The sequence below is a fragment of the Panthera pardus genome, unplaced genomic scaffold (assembly GCF_024362965.1).
Source record: "Panthera pardus isolate Hobbes unplaced genomic scaffold, ASM2436296v1 HiC_scaffold_24, whole genome shotgun sequence".
NCBI classification, from domain to species: Eukaryota; Metazoa; Chordata; class Mammalia; order Carnivora; family Felidae; genus Panthera; species Panthera pardus.
Genome location: NW_026526810.1, coordinates 75,854,181 through 75,875,283, shown reverse-complemented (window position 1 = coordinate 75,875,283; position 21,103 = coordinate 75,854,181). Strand labels below are relative to the sequence as shown.

Genomic DNA, 21,103 nt, shown 5'->3' with positions numbered 1-21,103 from the left:
TAACCCCCGCCGACTCTGCTCCTGGCTTCAGAATCCTGCCTAACAGAGTGCTTTGGGAGACCACTACTAGTCAACTGGACTGGACCTGGAGATGAAACCTATTTGCAATACCTGATTTAGCAAGAATATAAGCTCAGGATGGAAAAGCTCTAGAAATAGACACGCATTCTCAGAGCTTGTCAATGTCTGCCAAACCTAGGGGAAAGAACCTCTTTGGTTCTTTGAACCTGTGTGGTTGATTGACACTCTGATGGATTTCCGTCTCAGGATACCTTATCAAAATATTAAAGTTGAAGAGGCCAAAGTAATCCTGTTCTATATGCTCCTTTTTATGACTCAGGAAACTGCATCAGACATGAACAGCGCCAAGCTGAGCCCTGGGCTTCCTGCTCCTGTGTTCTTTCACCGTCTCATGCTGCCCATCTCCTGACCAGGTGCTGGGCCCAACAGATCCTTAGTGTCTTGCTTATATTGTATGTGCATTTACATATGGACTTGTATTGATTATTGTATGAAATAATGCTATATGAAAGATGATTCATTAGTAAACTAGCAATTTTATCAATTTGTAAAATTCTCATCACAGCTTCCTGCAGAGGTTAACTTAATGGTCAAAAACTACACAACCTGGATGTCTGCTGATTTTTAAATACCAGGAAGTTTAGCATCTACTCCTAATGTGGATGGAAAGAAATGGAACCAGATCTCACAATGAAGATAGCAGTTTATATAAATTCAAAACATAAGAGAGATTATTAAATGATCTATAACAGCTTCCCAGGATTTCAGCATTTCCTATGCTTACTTCAATTTTTGACTAAAAAGAAAAGGAAGTGTTTTGTTTTTTATTTTAAGTGTTCAGAAGAATAATATTTAAGGTTCTTTTTAGGACCCACAGAGGAGACAGAACACAGACCTCTTCTGCTCAGGTTTCTCTTTCACTAAGAAAATGGTCCTGGCCTTGCCATTGACCTCTTCCCTTTTTGCCAGGCTACCTAGGTTGACTTTTCCTTTTTATGCCAAAAGCAAATAAGGGATAAATAAGGGGTCTATGTAAATAAGGGGTCTACTACTTTAAACCAGTAGTTCTCAACCTTAGCTGCACATTAAAATATCTGCTTTTAACAGTCCTGGCCCAGATCAATTGAACCAGAATCTCTAAGGCTGGTCCCCAGGCATTGCTAGTTTTTAAAGCTCCCCAGTGTTTCCAGTGTGTAGTCAAGTTTACCAAACACTGACTTGAACCAAAAGGATGAAATGTTACTGCAAGAGCATCATAAATCAGATGAAGGCCAGGCCCAGATGCAGTTCTGACAGCATCAGAGCCACACCCCACATTGTCTTTGCTGTTCCTGGTGCATAGTACTGTAAAGTTAGCATCCTTCTGCAGAGTGTAAGGAAATCAGGGAGCAGTCCCAGGCTGAGGCAACGGATAGATGGATCCCAGTGTTCTGGGGCCAGCAAGTTTTACCTTGCAAGGTGCACATGTGAACATTTCTTCTCATATTCCTAGCTTGAAATCAGCCATAGTGAGAGTATTTACACCATGGAAATTGGCAAACCCTACCAACTGGGGCTTGTTTTTCCTTAGGGAGCCAGTGTTAAACATTTATCAATACCAAATTGTATAGATCTCTAGTCTCTGACCCTAGTCAACCCTGAGAAAGGGAAACTTAAAGGCACCCTTGGCTCATTAGCAAGTCTGAGCTTATAATATTATTGCTTCTTTAATTATTTGCTAATAAAGAGGGGGAGTAAAGTCAAATAGCAAGAATAATTAGGAGTTTGCTACTACCACTATGATCCTGGTAGCTTCCCAGGTAACTAGGAGAGGATAACAAGAATTTAATATGGCCCAATACATCCCTTTTCCTTATCACTTTTGTCTAGGTGTCTGTCATTACTTTAGGCAGAAAACCAAGATAGAGGAAAGGTGGATAGTTATCATAGTAGTTAAGTTATAGTTTAAACTGCTCTAACACAGAGACTCCAAATCACAGGGAGTTAGGCAAGAAAGAACACGTTAACTGTCTTGGAAATTTCCAGAGGTAAATGGTTCAAGGCTGTTATGGGAGCTTTCACCTCTGACAACTCCCAGCTCCTGTCATCACATCTGCGTACCACCTAATCAGGAGGGGAGAAGGAGTAAGGGGAGCACATACCTTTCCCAGTTAAAGACACAACCAGAATGAGTTACATCACTTCCACTCATACCCACTGGCCAGAACTGTGTCTTAATGGCTGCGCCTAACTGTAAAGGAGGCTGGGAAATGTAGTCTTGACTAGGCAATGTGCCCAGCTAAACATCAGAAAATTTACTATTAAAAGAAGGAGAGGGTGACTATTGATGGATAAGTGGGAGACTTTGCCACACCATCCTCCTCATTTAAATGCAAGTTTGTGTGTTATTGTCATGGCTGGAGGTAGAGACTTCGTAGGACAGTACTTTAAAACATTTTACAGGCTACAATATCTTCTCAAGGTTTTTGAGTCCTGACTCTCCTGGGAGTTTCCTATGTTAATAGAAAACATCATCTCTGGAAATTCACCAGAGAACTTTTAGAGTTTATTTCAATGTGCACATGGGGAAATATTGTGTATTATAAAACTTGGTCATAGACTTTCCCATGTAGCATTTTTACTTGATGAATTTGGGGCCCAAATAAGTCTTTCAAAGACCATTTTATTAGGACTTAGGAAAACACACGGGATGTCTTTACAATCACAAACTACAAAACTGTAGGCCATAAATATGCTCAGTGTAAATAAATTGGAATTAATGTAATTTCCTGTCTTTCCCTCTCCAATCCGCTTTACATCATACTAAAGTCTTTCTTTAAAAATCATTTCTGTCGTAGCACTCTTCTGTTTAGACACCTTAGTGCCTGTGTTTTAAAGTCAAAATACTTTTGCTTGCTGTTGTGGGGCTCCATGTGGGTGTGCTGGAGTCCTAACCAAACATGTATGACAGAAAAGAGAGGACTGATCAGGTTCTTAGGAGACTTGGATTCTAGGTCTAGTTCCCCCACTATCTAGGTGGGTGACATTGGACACACCCATACTCTGACTCTGGGTAGAGCTGACCCTGAAGCTAAGATTCAGGACTGCCTAGACCAGCAAGAAAAAGAGCCTTCTTTAAAGTAGTTGCAGAAACCAGCTCCTCACATTATTCTCGATGATTCCTGCCTTCTGGTGTCCACCCCCTTGTCTAATCCCTTCACCTGGAGTGTGGGCTGTACCTGATGACTTGCTTCTAACAAAACACAGCAAAGGGATGGCGTGTCACTTCTGAGAATAGATTACGAAAGAGCAGGCTTTTTGCTCCCATTCTTTCTTTGGTTTTTCTTGCTTTCTCTCTGATGAAACAAGAGGCCATGTTGTGATCTGCTCTGTGTAGAGGCCCATGTGGCAAGGAATGGAGAGCGGCCACTAGCCAGCTGCCTTGTTGTGAGTAACACCCTTGCGTGGCAAGGAATTGATGCTTCTGGTCAACAGTCAGCCAGGACCTGAGGCCTGCCCACAGCTGTAGGAGGGGGCTTGGGAGAACATCTCCCCTTGGTCGAGCTTCGAGATGACTACAGTCTTGTCTGACGACTTGATTGCAGCCTCTTGAGCGACTCTGAGCCAAGGAACCCAACTAAGCTGTTACCTGGTTCCAGATCCTCAGAAACTTGTGATAATGACTATGTTAACATTTTAAGCCACAAAGTTTTGGGATGATTTGTTATGCAGCAATAGATAGTAATACTGAAGACCCAATATCATCTGAAAATGTAGGGGAATTAGGAAAACATTATTTAGAAGTTAAACCTATTAAAACAATTTGATTTTCAAAATCATGTGCATAGTAAAAGTAAATAAAAAATTAAATAAATAACACCAGTAAGTCTTGGTCTAGTAACTAAGATATTCTCAAACTTTGACCTTCAAAGAAATATGTTTGATCTTCCAGAGAATGAGGGTTGTTCCGGCACAATACAAAAATACTGTCTCCTCGAGAATTGGGAAGTAAAATACCTGAGGCAAACATTGTTATATAGGCCAAAATTTAAAGGCTTCAACCAATTTCCTGTAACTGTGATGAAAAAGAAGAGGAACCTCATTTTTATGAATATTATAGAGCTATACTGTCCAATACAGAATCCGCTAGCCATATGTGATTATTCATAGATAAGTTAAAATTTATAATTGAATAAAATGTAAAATTCAGTTCCTCAGTCGTACTAGCCACATTTCTAGTGCTCAAAAGCCTCCATAGACAGTGGCCACAAAATCAGACAGTGCCAATATAGAGCATTTCCAAAATCGCAGAAGATTCTGTTGGCCAGTCCTACTGTAAAGTGTTTTCATGATTCCTAATACCAATGCTTATGAAGTTTGTTTCACTGTTGTTCTCTTCAGGAACAGTTAAACCAGTGTAAAATGTCCAGTGTTCCTGGCTACTCTGGAGGTATCAGCAGCTCAGTCAAACTGAAGGTATTCTGAACACATTGCAGAGCATCTAAACTGAGTGGGGAGAATTTATATTCTAAAAAACATTGGAAGGCTGGGACCATAAAGGACTACCAAAGACTCAGTCTTAAGGTGAGCCAGTGGGAATCACCACTTCTGATACCAGCTCCCAAACATAGGCCAACTCATATTATCAATCAGGGCTTTACTTTCCATATTTATCAAATGAGAGCAAAGGGCCAATGATCTCTCAAGTTCCTTCAAGCTTTAAAACTCAATAACTATATATATTGCTCTAATGAAAAAGCTGTCACCTGTGCAAATTATTTGGTGACTCACAGATGCAGGTTAGGAGTCCTACACCTGGTGTAAAACTGCCTCCTTGGGGCACCTGGGTGACTCAGTCTGTTAAGCGTCTGACTCTTAATCTCGCCTCAAGTCATGATCTCATGGTTCATGAGTTCGAGCCCCGTGTCGAGCTCTGTGCTGACAGTGTGGAGCCTGCTTGAGATTCCCTTTCCCTCTCTCTCTCTACCCCTGCCTGACTTGTGCTTACACTCTTACTCTCTCAAAATAAATAAACTTAAAAAAACAAAAAACCTCCTCCTTCAGGTTTCCTCCAACATCTGGCCTCCTCTCTTCTTCCTGGATGATATCAGAGCCCAGAAAGGAGAAGCGGGGAGGGAGTATGATTGCACCTTGGGAGTTCAGCCACCTTCCTCTAAAGATCAGGCCATTCCTAACTCCTAGGCACCTTGTATATCCCTCGGTGGGTCCCGTAGGGCTGTGGGAATTTCTTTCACATCATGTGTCTGCCACAGGGAGGCAGGACTGGTGGTCTCTCAGTGCTTTCTCTTTCTAAGGATATTTCACCACCATTTCCACTGCCCCAGGGGTTACTTCATGTTGTGGGCCAAGATGCTTGAGGTTTTCCTGAGCTACTGTGTCCTGGAAGGCAAGAAATAAGTCCTTGTGCTTTGGATTCTCTCAAATTTATCTGTTCATTCCAAGTACTTCCTACTTCCTGTGGGCTCTTGGATCTTAAGGTTTGCCTGGGGGTGGGGGGTGGAAGAGGGAGCTCCCACACTGACAGATGACCTCTTGCCCTTCACCTCACTGCTACTTCATGTTTAACCCCAATGGGTTTCCACCTTACCCTGCCTCCCTACACTGTTTAGCAAACTTTTTCCTCTCAGGCCCTTAAAGAATTCTGAAAAACTTCCATATTTTTATGTTGACATCTGAACATTTTTATCTCCATTTAATAGTTACAAAAGATGTTGTCTCTGATGTATTTTCTGTTGTATGTATGCTCTAAATATATTTTTGTTAAAACCTTAGGACATTAAGTTTTGCTCATTCAACGTATGGAAAATAACCACACAGAACCTAACCCGCAAAATCAGTTTTTGTTATCTATCCAGTCAGCCAAATCCGCCATGCTTTCTGTCAGGACAAGTCTAGATTTTATTTCTCAGTTTAAGTCAGTGTTTCAGTGTAAGTCCTCATGACAACCACATCACTTCTGAATTCTAGTATGTAAAAACAAAGATAAATAGATGAGGCACTTAGCCGCCATGCATGACGATGCAGCCTGAATGAAATGAGGCCCCCGTGGCCCTCAGTATTTTCCTGGGAGCTCACCCGGTACTGCTCCCAGAGATCCCTTCCTTGGTGGCGTGCATTCTCCAAATGTCCAGTCATTTGGTGACCCAGAGGTTGTGGTACCCTTGGGATTCTGGATAATGAGAGGTATCATTTTCTTTTGTAAAGAAGGAGAATACTTGGAAAAAGCAGGTTAATCTACAAATTCTAAAAGAGGGTTAATTTTAGGAAATAATGCACATGGAAGTGGACCGTTTGGAAAACAGGTCCCTTAAAATTCCCAGTGACCATACACTGACCTTAGCAAATCTTCGTGCACTCCCAGAGATACACACATACCAGTGTGAAGACCGAAGCCATGTGAAGTTCTATGCTCAGACCCCTGAGCTTTGCTCTTTAAACACTGAAAAAGAAAACTTTTTGAATCAGGCAAAACCCTTTTTTCTCTTAACAAAGCCTGGAATTATCTTGCTGTGAACTTAAGAAATTTAGTTTGACACTCTAAGCTGAGTAATGACTTTGTTCTACTTAAGTATTCAGCCTTTCCCTGAAGTAGTCAAACCCATTGATTCAATGAGTGAGGGGGTCATAGGACAGCACCACTTATGGGGAATGAAAATTACTTTGGTTTAATATTTCAAAGGCATCATCTTTCCTTTATCTTTCATTTGGAACAGAGCTTAAATGGACTGAGTTGTTCCAGAGCAGAGCCAAAGGCACGGAGGCAGACGCAGATTTGGAGCTGCTCTGAGGCAGATGCCAAGTTGTGAAGCAGTGGGAGGGGCTGCCCCACATAACCCCCACGCCACTGGGGCCTCTGCCTGTGGAACCCAAGCAAGATGGACTTGCCCTTCTCCCTCGGCTTGCACCAGGTGAGAGTCCAGACCTGTGAGCAAGAGTTTGGCGAGTTCTTGTTTTATGGTTAATGCTGACTCTGGGTACCTGCCGTCAGTTGTGCTGTGTCTGTTTCGCAGCGTCTCACTCGAGGTTTAAAGTCACCCACAACTTTAATTTTCACTAAAAAATTAGAGTGGGTGGAAGTAAAGCAGAAAAGACAGGATCTGTTAACATCATGGGGGAAAAACCCCGAACAAGCCAAGTAACATTCTCATGGCACACTGGGTAGAAAGACCTCCCGCCAGCCCCTCTCAGAGATGGCTGCAATGGTCCCAGCCTCTCTCCAACTTGTGATATGCCCTCTCTCCTCATCTTTCTCTGCAAAGCTCTCCCCCATCCCCATCAGGAGAACACAAATTATTCTCCTTGTCTCATACAGAGCGCTTGAGCATGGGGATACCCCATGGTTTTGGGGGCTTACCACACCCTAGTGCCCCACAGTATTCTGCATTTCTCCCAACTCTATTCCCATCCCAGATGGAATTCTGCTGTCATCAGAATTATCTTGTTATACTTGGAAAGTAGTGAGTTTCCCATTCATTAAGTCTGAGTGAGGGTCTGACAGAATCATCCAGAAGGGATTCCAGCCCTGGCAGTAAAAAGTTGGGGAAGTTGAATTAGGGAAGACTTTACTGTTCCTTCTACATCAAAACTCTTGGATTCTACCCTTGAACTTGAGATATTTTTAAATGAAAATAATATTACTATTGGTTCTAATGATGGAAGTAATAAGTGCACACTGTTTTAAAAAAAGCAGATAATACAAACATAGAAATTGAAAGAATTTACCCATATTTCCTTTACCCAAAGCACTGCCATTTACATGTTGGCGTACATCATTTCAAATTCCAGATTTATACAGTATTATTTATTTACTTACTTTATAAAGATGGATTGAAACCTGCCACTTTATAACCTGTTTTTTCCCCCAGTGAATATAGCTCCACATCAACAGTTATAAACCCACATCATTTAAAAATTTTTTTTTCTTTAATGTTTATTTATTTTTGAGAGAGAGAGACAGAGTGTGAGCAGGGGGTAGGGGGGTCAGAGAGAGAGGGAGACACAGAATCCGAAGCAGGCATCGGGCTCTGACGTGGGGCTCGAACTCACAAACTGTGAATTCATGACCTGAGTCGAAGTTGGCCGCTCAACCAACTGAGCCACCCAGGTGCCCCTAAGCCCACATCATTTTTAATAGCTACCTGGATTTCTGCGGCATACTTAACCAACACCGTATTGTTGGACATTTAGGTTGTTTCCAGTTTTTAGATCATGCAGCAATAAGGGCTCTAGCACTTATGCTAGAGCTCTTAGCTCTAGCACTCATAGCTCTTATGAAGACAGTTTCTAAAGTTTCCCTTGCCTGAAAACTTTTGAAATTAACCACTCTACCACACATTTTATGCTTATGGGAGTCTAATTTTCTTCACTTTCTTAAATCCTTTAAGATGCTGTTGTAAAGCCATTTTAGAAAATGAAAATATTATCAAAACAATATTATGTTGTTGCATCATTAGGTAAAGGCAGCTCTTTAAAAATTTAAAAAAAGGCTTTATTTGCATATGCTCCAATGTAATATACCATGTTAGAAAATATTTCCTGTAATTATTATTGGTAAACCTCATAAGGATAATTTTTATCAATTTGCAACTCATTCTATCACTCCAGGAAAAGTTGGAATAATCTCAATCTCCTACAGGGAAATCCAATTTACATGAAGTTATATGTCCATAAAGAAACAGCTGGACTATGATCCAAATGACTGTAATGAAGCTGATGATATTTAACAGTAAAGTTTTCTGTAATTAAATTGAAGTGAGCTCCAAAAATTCTATCTAGAAAAAATTCTCAGATGCCCTCAAATCTAATGGCAGGATTTCCTCTGCAAAGATAATTTTTTCTGTTAATGTTTCGGGGTTGATTAATCTGAGTTTGTGTATGACCTGGTGACTGTATTAGTTAGATGTACCATTCCGGTTCCAAGTACCAGAAATCAGTTCAGGCTAACTTAAGCTAAAATGAGAAATATGTTATGGGAATACCGAGGTGTCGTGTCAATGGAGTCTTGGGGAGGTTCTGACACAAAGACCTGGAAAGTTGGGCGGCTGCTTTGGCTGGGAGTCAGCACTACCAACCGGCTCCTTGTCTTTGCCTGTGCACTGGCCTCTCCTGAGTCTGTTGCCCCACAACTCAACCTCACTTATCCTTTACATGCCCAGCTCTCTCAAGAAGGAAAGTCAGCTGATTTTTGCACTCTGTCTCGCAATTCCAAATCTATAGAAAAAGGATCTATAGAACGGGGATCAGATGACTCCCCGTTCCTCAACTAGCTGTGGCCCGGAGGCCAGAGCACATCCCACAAGATGGCTGCGGGGGAGGCAGCGGCTGGAGTGGTCACTGTGAGTTGGGAAAATGCTCTGAAGAGGTCCCTCTGAGCATGAAGCTTGAGCGAGAGGTGAGCCCCAGAGATAGTCAAACACCATTAGATTGTAGGAGTTGATTATAAACATGGGAATAGATGAAATGGTTTAGTTAATTTTTAATTGTGTGGAGTAAGGAGGGAAGGACAAGCACAGAATCCTGAAGAATATGACTTGAAAGCTGAACAAAGGAAAGGGAACCATTTCTCCCAAACTAAACCTGACTTGTCAGTGAAGAGAACTCCAGGAATGTGTCAAGAGCTGCCAAAGGCATTTGCTTTTCATTTCTGGAATTTAACAAGTTCACTGTTTGTTTCCCTCAAGGGATTTTCTAGATCCTTTGTCTGCTTCCCTTTCCACCTGGTGTGGGTTTTATAAATTTTCCACCTTGATCAGTAATGACTCAGTTGTGCTTTTTGTTCTGGTATTTCTCCACGCAGGGATGAATCCAGGTTTGAATGGGACCTTGAAGTTCACACAATAGTGGAGGCCATTTTAAGAAAAGAAAATACAAAATTATAAATATAAAATAATACACAGAAGTATTTATTTAGGGGCACCTGGCTGGCTTAGGTGGAGAGTACTACTTTTGATCTTGGGGATGTGGGTTTGAGCCCCACGTTGGGTGTAGAGATTACTTAAAAATAAAATCTTAAAAAATACATTTATTTAGTATGAAAAGAGAAATGATATTACAAATTTTTTAATGTTGACAAATGCCACAGTATCACAAAATCTAGAAATTCACATAATTTTAAAAAATGAACTCCATTAAGGGGCGCCTGTGTGGCTCAGTCAGTTAAGCGACTGACTTTGGCTCAGGTCATGATCTCACAGTTCGAGGGTTCAAGTCCCACATCAGGGTCTGTGCTGACAGCTCAGAGCCCGGAGCCTGCTTTGCATTCTGTGTCTCCCTCTTTCTCTCTCTTTGCTCCTCCCCCACATATGCTGTCTCTGTCTTTCAAAAATAAATAAGATGTTTAAAAAAAAATTAACTCCACAAAGTACCTCTAAAATACTTTTCCCCTAAATTTGTGACTTCATAGTTTTAATCAACGATTCATATGGTAATGATTTTGCAATATCACTTCTTGTAAAGTAAATAGAAAGGTAATTTTCTCTTTCCTCTAGCATAGTTGTTTAAACTTTTAAAAATTGATAGTTTAGAATGGTTTCTTTGAGCCTCACAACCATTACTGATGATATGTCATGCAAATATTTAAGATTATTGTCGAATCTGGGAAAACCGTCAGGCTTCTTTTCCTCTTTGAGCTGTAAAATTTGGAAGAGTTTTCCATAGACTGGCTTCTGGCTCCATACATTTCAAACCTGCTTCTCCACTAAACACATGCATCCAGCGCTGAGCTCTGTGGGGGGCATTTGCATTTCAGTACAGCGCTGGCTCTGGACTTTGTGTGAGGACACCTTGCACAGGAGTTGTCAAGAGCTCAGTGTGGAGGCTGGTCTTGAACAGGCTACTCACTGGGGTGGGAGAGAGACAGGTGAGTGTATGTCTTAAGGTTGGAGAATCTGAAGAGGAGATGGCAGGAAGTTGAGGGAGTTTGTGGTAATGGCTTCAGATTTTACTTAGTTTTTAAATTTATTTTGAGAGACAGAGTGTGCGCATGCACACGAGTGGGGGAGGGGCAGAGAGTGAGGAACAGTGAAATTATGACCTGAGCCAAGATCAAGAGTCAGATGCTTAAGGGAGTCACCTGGGCCCCCAGGTTCAGATTTCACCATGAGACAAAGGTGGCTGCGAGAGAAAGACGTTACGGATAGGGTTGCCAGATTCCAGCAAATCAAAATATAGGACATATTAAATATGGCAAGGGACATACTTACACTAAAAATTATTCATTGCCTATCTGCAATTCAAATTGAACTGGGCATTATGTATTTTATCTCACAATCCTAGGTGGGCCTTTCAAGAGAAAAGTGAGGCTCTGGAATCGTCACTGAGAGACTGAGAGAGCTAACCAAAGATTAGTACAATGAGGGCCCGATTAGAATTAGACACCAGAAACCTCATGATGGTGGTGGTGGGGTATTTCTCTAACGGAGCCCAGAGGCTCAGGTGCATTGGCATTCACGTAGCCTAGGATTACAGAAACAAGGTTTAAAATATATGATAAAAGATGGAATTCAGCTAGGTTTCTCATCTTTTTATGCTTACTATTTGTGCTTTCAATAAAACCAAGGCAGCAGAAATTTTAAAAAGAAAGATGTACTGATTATGGATTGGAATCCAAATCACAGAATATGTTAACATAAGAATATTTTATTCTCCACTTCCCAAACATGCCATAATATATTCACCCAAAGCAATAAATCCCAAGCTGCATGAGCAAATTATAAACAAATGATAGAAGCTGAAGTTTCCTCTCAAAAGAGGCTAAGGAACAGATAATTTAGAAAGAACAGATTTTATTGGAACGTCAATAGTTTTCATGACACAGATACTTAAACTACTCGTTTTCAGCATTCCCATATAAAGAAAATTATAAAAGGTTTTTTGGGTTTTTTTAAAGAAAAGATAATTTGACAGATGGAGTCTTTTTATGGGATCAGTAGAAGTGATAAAATTGAATAAATTACCAAGATTTTATCTCCATTTCTGTAATTCTCCCTAAAGATTTAGAGGTGGCAGATTGAATCAACTGGGAAATAAATTTGCATGTTTATAACATGTCTAAAACAGGAATTAAAGACAAAAACTTCTCACTTGTTTTCAAGAGTGGTTTGTCTTGAGGAAACTTGCTCTTATGAGATTACATGTTTCCTAACCCAGTATCAACGTTCATCAAATGAAAATGTATTACCGAAGATATGCAAACAGAGGTTTGGTGAACAGTGTACTGTCTATTATTACCATTCATGTTAAAGAACAAATAAAAATAATTATAAACCAAAAACATAGTTTAGTTTAATGAACTAAATTCTAGATAATTTTAATTTTTAATTATTTATTTATTTATTTATTTTTGAGAAAGAGAGAGAGAGAGAGTAGGGGAAAGGGGCAGAGGGAGAGAGAGAGAAAAATCCAAGTAGGTTCCATGCTTAGCTCAGAGCAGGGCTGGATCCCATGATCTGAGCTGAAATCAAGAGTCAAGACGCTCAACTGACCGAGCCACCCAGGAACCCCTCTAAGTAATTTTATATGTGAGATGATTTGCTTATGAACAGGCCGGACTAGATTTTGAGTAAAATGGAGCCATAGTATTTTGGTGCACCAGATAGCTAACTTTTATGATCCCTGAGTTATGTGATCACATTACAGAACCAGCAGTTCTGCCTGCCCCGTAAGGAGAAAGTGCTGGGGGTGGGGGATGCTACATGCACAGTGTGTCTTACTCCAAGAAAAGCACCGAGGGACCAGGTGCATCTCGTCCCCCCACAGAATCCCCAGTGGTAACACCTCCAGCAGCAGTGGCTTAGATCAGAAAATGAATGGGACCAGGTGCTGGGATGTACAGTTTGCGTTGAACCAGGGGAGGTGGTATCTGGAGAATCTGTCACTCCCATGCCCCTTACTTGATAGGTGAGAATCCTGATGCTTAGTGAGCAGAAGTGGCTGCTCCAAGCCTCACACACTCACCAAATGAGTGGCAGAACCAGGGCCCCAATGGCCAACGGGGAGTGAGGCAGAGGCTGAAATGTGAAGTCTTAGGGAGCAGAAACATCTCTGAGGGCCTAGTCCCAAGTCCTACTTCAGTCGGCACTCTCATTTTCCACTGGTTTTTGGCATTTTCTAATTCAGGATTTACATAAGGAATATTCTCTGTGTTCTGTAATTTTTTTTTCTTTTTTGCTTGAATTTGTTCCACAATAACAGCTTTCTAGATGTATCAATGGGTACTTTATTTATGTACCCATTGATAAGAAAAATATGTGGTAGGCAAGAAATCATGTGGAATGGATTCATCAGTTTTTTTAAAAAGCAGAAAATCAACTCCTGCTTCCTGGTATATTTTTGGCCGCTTCCTCCTCTTCCCCATTTGCAAGTGTTTGCCTTTGTTCTTGTATTCAATTAATTTTGTCATGTAAACGGTAAGCAAATCATAACATTTAGGGTTCTTTGCTTTTGTATTTAATTGTACTGCAGTGTGTTTGAAGCAGAACCCCTCTCATCTCCAGCTCAATCTATGGTGGGTTAAAAAAAAAAAAAAAGCATGTTAGAATTCATTTTCCTACTGGGTGTTTTCCCTCTTTGTGTAGGATTCTAATTCCAAATTAGTGTGGTTGCTATGTGTGGAAGGGAGACGTGTCAAGAGAATGTGGCCCCAGGGAAATAAGAAATTGGAAAGAGGTTGGTGCTTCCAAACTTTGGTGCATCTTCCTTTGAGGAAACACTAAGATATTATTTGGATAAAAGATGGCCCTAGAACAAACATGACGTTGACTTGGCTGGGGAGAGAAGCCGAGAAAGCTTGTAACTACAGTTCTCTTTTCCCTCTTCTGCCAAGAGCAGAGCATATCTGCTGGCCCATCTCACCTGGCTCCAGACACATCCCACACTCACTGGAGACCTCCCCGTCTGTGCTCGGCCTGCCCCGCGAGTGTTTGTGACAGCAGGGGAACTTCACTTCTTCTCTGATTGAGTGTGTGAGGCCTTGGAGGTAGACTGGGCGTAAACCTCAGCACTGTTGCTTACCGGCTGTGTCACCTGGGGGAAATCGCTTGGCTCTTCTTCGCCTCAGTTTCCACAATTGTAAAACTAGGATATTAATTAGTAACTTGGAGAATTGCTCTGAAATTAAAGATGTAAAGCACTTAGCAGTGTCTGTCGTAGCAAAGGCACCGACTCTGTGCAGCCTGCTCTCTGTCCTTCCTCCCTGACCCCCCTATTGCACTGCTGCAGTTCTGGCCAGGTTCTGAGAGCAGCCTCTCAGTTTCCAGTCCTACCCCAGCCTTTCTCCAAATCTAGGATCACATGATATTGCCTGCCTAAAGTTTTACACGCATCCCTTTGCTAGAAATCCTATGGATAGGCTTTGTTTTCTTGGCCCTCTATACCTTCTCCACTGCATTCTGACCTAGTGATCCCATCTGTAATTGTGCCTCATCTATAGGGAAGACTCTCAAATCCTTCTCCTACTCTGACCCTTCAGACCAGTGTTTGCCCTCACCATTCCTAGATCTGACCTGCTCAGAGGATACCATATTATTTGCAATTAGCCACTTTGCAGACACGGCCTGTGAATGCATATTAACATCATCTGTTTTTTGAGCTTATAGTATATCCATGTCCCTGCACCAGAATACAACACAGGAGGGAAAAGATGTGGTTCCTGCCCTCAGGGACTCCTGGGTCAAAGAGGGTTCTGGTGCCAGGTACGTGCATGGCATCTCTATAAACGGGTGTCACTGGAAATAGAAAGTTATTTCCATGTAAACACTACATCATGTCCTTTAATGCTGTCAGTGGAGCCAAGAATGAACCATTGGCAGTTCTACCAAGTGGGAGAGGATAAAGGAAAGGAAGGAAAGAAGGAAGGTTGGAAGGAAGAAAGACTTAAGAACAGAAAAAGAGGGAGAAACCACAAAGGAAGAGAAAGTGGGTGTATATACGATACACCACAGACAACGTCCGAATCTTGGTATTCTTGGTAAAGGTGGAAATGTCACCGAGTTGAACTCCCGTCGAATGCTTCAGTTTCCCCTAGCATCTCCTCCCAGCTGTGTTATACTTCTGCCTGAAAAATTCCAAGGCCAGCAACTCACTGATGAATACCCCTGGAGCCCAGTCCGTGCCGGACAGTGATAACTGTTAGAATGTTCGTCTAATTATACGTAGAATCTAAAATTGCTTCCTATGGTTTTTTACCCCATTGATTTTGGTTCCCCTCTGGGGCCTTAAAGCTAACCCACACTTCTTTCTGTGGCCTTCGAAACCTTTGTGATTTGGGTCCTGTCTAGCTCTTGCACTTCTTGTATATCATGTTTGCTGCGGCTCTTTTCAGTTCCTCCAACACACTAAGCACATTCCTTCCTGAGAGCCTCCTGACAAGGGCTCCTGTCTCCTGCTCTTTGCATGAAACACCTGCACAAATAGATGCACGTGAGGTCTTTTAGGTGTCAGCTCCAGTGCCACCTTTTGAGAGGACCCTGCCCGCACTGCCGTAGCTAAAATAGCACAATCTTAGAAGGCTAAATTTGGTGATATTAAAAAAAAAAAAATCTGATGGCAGAGCTCCTATATGCCCTATGTGAATCAAAAGACCAATAAAAAACTGGGAAAAATATTTGCATATTACATGTTACAGTGATAATTTCCCTAAAATAGAGAGCATTTCTACAATTCAGTAAGAAAAAGACCAGTTGGGGGTGGCTCCGTCGGCTGAGCATCTGACTTCAGCTCGGGTCATGGTCTCATGGTTCCTGAGTTTGAGCCACATGTTGGGCTCTGTGCTGACAGCTCGGAGCCTGGAGCCTGCTTCAGATTCTGTATGTCCCTCTCTGCCCTTCCCCCACTTGTGCTCTGTCTCTCCCCCCCGACCCCCCAAAATGAATAAGCATTAAAAAAATTGAAAAAAAGAAAAAGGCCAATTAGGTTATTGGTCTACTGTAAAAAAAAAAAAAAAGAAAGAAAACAGGCAAAAGATAGGAACAGTTCAAATAAAAAACAACCTACATATGCTGCTCAAACACATAAAAAATTACTCAAAAAAAAAAAGAGAGAGAGAGCAAGAGATAGTTTCATCTATCACATTGGCAAAGATAAATAAATAATAGTATTACACCAGCAAGGCTATGAGAAACAGGTACCCTCGTATGCTGCTGGTAACAGTGTAAACTGGAACAGCTTTTATAAAGGTAATTTCATAATATTTATCAAAATTACAAATACACAAATGCTTCTTTCACCCAGTGATTTTTGCTTTTAGAAATTTGCCCTACAGATATGTTCTCAAATGTGGGAATTGATGTATGTACAAATGTACTCATGGCAACGCTTTATATAATAATAAGAGGCTGGAAACAATATATGGATCTATCAATAGGGGAATGGATAAATAAATTATGGTGCATCCTTACAATAAAATAGTATGCAGTTATTAAAAAGAATGAGGCAGATCTGTTTGTGGCACTGGAGTGCTTTGGGTATATTTTATATTAGCTTACAGGCATTTTATATCTGCTTTTTTTTTTTTTTTTTTTTTTTTTTTTTTTTTTTTTTAAGGATAGCCTCTAAAATTGTATCAGCTTCAGGCCCCACAAAATCTGGATGTGCTCCTGGTCCCAACACAGTTGGTTGACAAACACCCTCCTGTGAGTAACAGAGGTTCATTCTATAGTGATGAGGAAGAGGAGGATATGGGCGTGGGAGCGGGGGCCATGGTGGACATGGTTGGATCAAAATGGCGAGGTTGAAAAAGTTTCACAGGTGATTCTGATATGCTTCCTCCTTTGCAAATGCACCACTGCTGTGTGTTCAACCCACAGGTCCCCAATCCTGCCCGGCCACCCGCGCTTCTCCTATAAGGCTCTGAAACCACACTCACTCTCAGATGAAGACTAACCTTGCAGTTAAAGCCCAGGTAGCTCTATTTCATGGCACCTCCCTGCCTTGGTCAGCCTAGTTCTCTAGGCCCTTGAGGTGCCCCAAGAAGCCAGACCAGAGTTGTTTCCTCTCTCTGGCTTTTTTCATTTCTAATTTGAATGAAACACCACTACTGTTCACCGCGTGTTTATCAAAAGGGTGGCAAGAACTGAAGTTCCCAGATCATTCTCTAAGCCACTCAATCTTCTTGGAAGCAAGCAGCCTCTAAACAGTTCTTGTCTTTTTAAAATCACCTGGGTATTCCCTTTCTTTTTTTTTTTTTAATTATTTTTTTTAAGGTTTATTTTTTGAGAGAGACAGAGCATGAGCTGGGAAGGGGGCAGAGAGAGAGGGGGAGTCACAGATTCCGAAGCAGGCTCCAGGCTCCGAGCTTTCAGCACGGAGCCCGATGCAGGGATCGAACCCACGAACCATGAGATCATGGCCTAACCCCAAGTCGGCCGCCTAACCGACTGAGCTACCCAGGGGCCCCTGGGTATTCCCTTTGTGTCTCTTTTTGCCTGTTATCAGATAAAGCACACTGCTGCTGGGGAGGTTTGGAGAATTTTGAGGAGGGTGGGGAGTAAATGGGGCTGGCAGGAAAGATTACAGTGTCATAAATCAAGAAGTGAGGTTACTTGGGTTTTTTTTTTTAAATCACAATTTTTTTTTTTAAAAAGTAAGTGAGGCATAGAACTTTGAAAAATGGAGGGACACTTAGAAGTAGCTCTACCATATTTGGTCAGACATGATTCCATTTACTTTCCTAAATTTTTCCCCCTCCCTCCCTTCCTTTCTTTGAATGAATAAAATTGGCTAAAAATAAAGATTTCCTTTTTTGGTTATTAATATTATTTTGGGGGTACGTCCCAGGCTCTGTGTTCATCTGCTTTGCCTTCAGACGCAGAAGACAAAGGCATCTTCAGGCAGTACCCAGCTGAAGATCTCAACGCAAATCCACAAAATAATTTGAGGAAAGCAATTTAGTTTTTAAAAATTGAATTGAACCTTGACTACAGTTGTGTTGAGAATGAACACGTGAGTTAGGGCAGTAACCAGCCACTCTGGGACAGTCCAGGAAGTTTTGTCAAACACAGCCCACTCTCCTTCCCTTGCCAGTAGGAGCCAACTCAGAAGAAGGCAGACACCAGAGAGGACCCAGGCGGCTGCCAGAGGTGCAGCAGAGTCGGGGCTCTCAAAGAGGCCACACCGCTGTGGATCACACTAAAGAGAGGCAGGCCTGCTTTGGATAAAGTCTCAGCTCTTGAGCAGTGAAGCCCAGGCAGGCAGGCACATCGGCATAACCCCAGAAGACTCCATGCCCTGTGATAAGGACCAGAGAGGGGGTCACAGCACCAGAACCCTGCCATTAAGCTCCCAGGGTTCCCACCAGCTTGCCACCAGGAGAAGCTGGAGAGTGACACGAACATCTACAGTGTGTTTCTTATGGCTCAGGCAGCTGGCAGAGGCCCTGGGGGGCTTCCAAGGCATCTGGGAGCTAAATGGGATACCAGAGTTCCAGAGGTTCCTGTGAAGGCCCGAAACGGGCAGAAGAACATCAAAGGCTTCTCAAGTAAGATGATTAATCAAATGGGATGTCTGAAAAGGTGCCTTTTCCTGATAAGAGCTAGACACTGGCGAGGACACCTCAAGCTCTTTGAAGAGAAAAATAAGCCCACGTTGTTGTGGGAAGCTATGGAAGGATTGGCTTTTCGGCACACTTGATACCTACTGTTCCCACGCAAGTCTGAGCTTCCCAGACTCACCACAACCGCTGTCAAAGCCTCTACCTGGTCTCTGCTATATCCAGCCTCCCCCCCACATTCTCTGCACAGCTGCCATAGTCCTCTTTTAAAGAGGGAAAGTGAGGGGCGCCCGCGGGGCTCAGTTGGTTGAGCGTCCCACTCTTGTTTTCAGCTCAGGTCATAATCTCACGGGTTTTGGGTTCGAGCCCCACATTGGGCTCTGCGCCGCCAGCTTGGAGCCTGCTTGGGGTCCTCTCCCTTTCTCTCTGCCCCACCCCTGCTAGTGTATGCTCTCTCTCTCAAAATAAATAAACATTTGACACAAATAATAAAAAGGGAGGATGCAATCGTGCTCCCTCCGCAACTGAAAAGTCTCTACCAGCTCTCGATCTTATTTCGTAAATTAAAAAAAAAATCTGTGGGTCGGCAAACGTTTTCTGTAGTGGGCGACTCAGTATTTTGGGTGTTGTCTGACCTGATATCTACTGTGCAGTGATGGGCTGTGCTAGGGTGAAAAAAAACAGCTTGCCTAAGGGAAAAAAGCTGTCCTGCAAATGTGGAGGTAGACGCTTCCACCAAGAACGGGTACGCCGCGTTTCAGTAAAACTGTATTTGGCCCACAGGCTGTATGCACCAAGTTCTGAGAGTCTCTGTGTTCACTCTCCCTTCTTTCTGGGATACTTTCTCCTAAGATTTTTGCATAGATGGCTCTAAGTGGTAGCTAACTCACTAAACAGATTAAAAGTATGCTCGGAGACTCAGCAAAAACAACAAACAAACAAACAAAAAAAGAGCCCTAAAAATGAGAAAATATTTTGGAATGAATTTGATTTTAGATATTTCCCCCAAAGTATTCAAGTAGTTGTATTGAGGGTGGGGGGTAGAGAGATCGGGGCTTTGTTGACACTCTTTCCACTTATTTTAAGACTTGGTTGGCTTTTTAGAGTTTTCATGAACTGGAGAGTGGGAAGGAGAGAGACATCCTAATTTTGACGTGTTCAAGTCTCGGTGTGGCCCTGCTCATGGGGTGTTCTTAGGGAAGGTTTCTTCGACCAGTGACTTGAAGGTGCCCCTCTGCCACCCATCACATTCTGCTGTTACATTTTCCCATTGCACTTAATCACTACCTGAAATTGTTGTGTTTTGGTTTTTTTCTGTTTGTTTGTTTTTTTGAGTGAGCACAAGTCGGGGAGGGGCAGAGAGAGAGAGGGAGACACAGAATCTGAAACAGGCTCCAGGCTCTGAGTTGTCAGCACAGAGCCCGACGCGGGGCTTGAACCCACGAACTGTGAGATCACGACCTGAGCCGAAGTTGGACGCTGAACCAACTGAGCCAGCCAGGAGCTCCTAGACTATTTTTTTTTTCTTTTTTTTGAAATTGTGCTTTTTATGTGCTTCCCCGTTGATTGTCTCCCTTTTGTCGGTAGGCCTCCAAAGCCCAGGAATCCCATCTGTCTTGTACCTCTGTATCCTGCACCTAGTATAGTGTGTGGCAGAGGGAAAACATGCAAGAAAATATTTGTTGACTGACTGACAGACTCAATGAATGAATGCCTACCTGAAGGATAGAAGAATGCAAGAGTAAAAGTGTTTCAAGAATGAGATCGGATCCTAAGTGAAATTCTCTGCTTGACCTTCGTAGAGCCTTAAAAGTGACTCGGAAACCAGGATGGATAACTGGATCAGCTTTAGCTAATGGACTTAAATCAATTTAGGCAAAAGCAAATCTGTCAGCTGAAGAACTTGTACCAAATCAGTTTTGGTAGAACATTTTGCAACTACATCATGGGAAGATTTTTCAGCTCTTTATTTATCTTTTGTCAATTTGGTCTCTTTTCCCAAAATGTTTACTTTTTTCTTTTCACTTCTTAGATTTTAATTAACTTTTGGCTTATTCTCTACAGAAACATAATGTAAACATCCAACAATGAAAAAATTATCGAGAAAATCAGATTTCCTTGAGTTCTACACATGAATTTAGAAACACAGTTAAATATGAAGCACATTCATTCAGTGTATAGCAAGCATCTGATTTGTGTCAGGCACTGTGCTGGGCATCGGAAAATACCACAGTGAACATGTCCCTGCCTTCAGACTTCTGGGAGAAAAGAATGTAAAACAGACCAAAACCAAAAACAAACAAGTCAAGTGTTGATAGTTACTATGAAGGAAATAAACAAGGAGCTGAGATGGGCAGAGCTTACTTTTGTTAGGGTGATAATAAAGGTCTTTGTGAAGAAATAAAATGTAGGAAATGATCAGAAGAAGCTAGCTTTACGTAGGGTAGGGAAAAATGTAGTCCAAGGTGAAGATACCATATATGCACTAACGCTGAGATAGGAGAGCTTAGCTTGTTTCAAGAACTGAAAGAAAAGTGGTGTGGCTGATTCACAGTGAGTGAAGAAGACAAGGCATGATGACAGCCTGGTCCCCGGGGC

The 21,103-nt window shown here is 42.1% G+C and overlaps 1 long non-coding RNA gene across 5 annotated transcripts in view; it reads left to right on the top strand.

The window, feature by feature from the left end:
* LOC109254308 (uncharacterized) overlaps window positions 1–8,237 on the top strand; it is a 119,111-nt gene extending 110,874 nt beyond the window's left edge. For 4 of the 5 annotated variants that reach the window (XR_008417175.1, XR_008417172.1, XR_008417171.1 and 1 more), the window contains 3 exons: window positions 341–434; window positions 4,402–4,584; window positions 6,735–8,237. This is a non-coding gene — a long non-coding RNA (uncharacterized LOC109254308). Of the gene's footprint in view, window positions 1–340; window positions 1,128–4,401; window positions 4,585–6,734 lie in introns of those variants that run through there. The other variant, XR_008417173.1, reaches the window with a different exon arrangement.
* The last annotated feature ends 12,866 nt before the right edge of the window (window positions 8,238–21,103 follow it).